Here is a 1,284-nt window from a genome sequence, read left to right on the forward strand (position 1 = left end):
TTGGTTGTCCTTTTGTGATCGGGAAGCCTTCAGGCGGGCCGCGGAACGCATGGAGCCTTTTAAGTGCTCAAAATAAGCCCAGCCCCAGGCGTTGTGCCGGGTTAAAACTTAACAGCGATCTTACTCGGAAGGGCGCTATCCCCACAGCTGAATACTGTCTTGACTCTTGAGGTAATTTCACTGTACGATATAGTACACGACTCCTGTGATGTACATTGTTTAATTCGGGTTTATTTAAAGGAGAAACACCTCACGTGGCAAACTATGCTGAATACCGCATGTGGATAGGTTAGATATAATCAACAGCGATCAAGTGTTGCAATGGCGCCGGCCAAGGCGGATGATCCGAGGCAGGGCGCGATAGTCTGGAAGGGGCACGCGGAGGCGCTGAGGAAGGCGGTGGAGCTGCTGACGGGGCACGGGCTGCCAGCTGGGCTGCTGCCATTGGAGGAGGTGAAGGAGCTGGGGCACGTGGCGGAGACGGGGTACATGTGGGTGAGCCAGGGGAAGAAGGTAGAGCACGAATTCAAGTAGGCGGGGAAGCTGGTAAGCTACGACACGGAGATAACGGGCTTCATCTCGCAGCACAAGATCAAGAAGCTGAAAGGGGTGAAGGCCAAGGAGCTCATGTTGTGGCCTGGATCCCGTCGGGGAGATCAGCGTCGATCATGACCCGCCATCGGGCAAGATCCACTTCAAGAGCTTCGCCGGCATCACCAAGACCTTCCCCGTCGCGGCTTTCGCCGCCGGCCAGTAGTGAGCTGTTATCCTTAGCCACCAATTAATAAGCCCTTGCATAGACATTGAAGGAAGCCCATCCCTTTGTTCTTTGTTTTCGAACCATACAAAAGAGATCAAAGAGTGGGGAGGATCATATACAGGCCGCTTCTGTACTACTGCCCTTGCAATCTTCTAATTAAACCCGTTCACAGTGGACGAGGCCCCTAAGTACTAGCATAGCGATGTTATACGGCTCTAAGAGCGGACAATGGCATAAGCAAGGTTGTCACGTCCGATTAAGCCCTCACAATCCAAGCTTGTAACACTTGCGCTTGCTTAGCTCGAGCGTCATCTTCCCCGCCATCTTGTAGCTTACTGCCCTTGCAAGGCAAACCGATAATAACGGTTATTACTACAGCTATCTAATCGATTGATAATGCCATTGATCATTGCGTATTGTTCTCTTCCCTCAAACTAGCAATGCAAAATGTCAAAACTCCCACAAGAACCATAAATTTGTGAAGGGAAACTCTAATGGCAATAACCTAAGGAACCACCGATTAG

General features: G+C 51.0%; 1 pseudogene; it reads left to right on the plus strand.

Moving 5' to 3' along the window:
• Positions 1–321: 321 nt before the first annotated feature.
• Positions 322–804, plus strand: LOC148032592 (uncharacterized; annotated as a pseudogene).
• Positions 805–1,284: the final 480 nt, after the last annotated feature.

Source organism: Lygodium microphyllum, chromosome 8 (genome assembly GCF_053477565.2).
Source record: "Lygodium microphyllum isolate KBCC chromosome 8, Lygodium_microphyllum_v1.1.10, whole genome shotgun sequence".
NCBI classification, from domain to species: domain Eukaryota; kingdom Viridiplantae; phylum Streptophyta; class Polypodiopsida; order Schizaeales; family Lygodiaceae; genus Lygodium; species Lygodium microphyllum.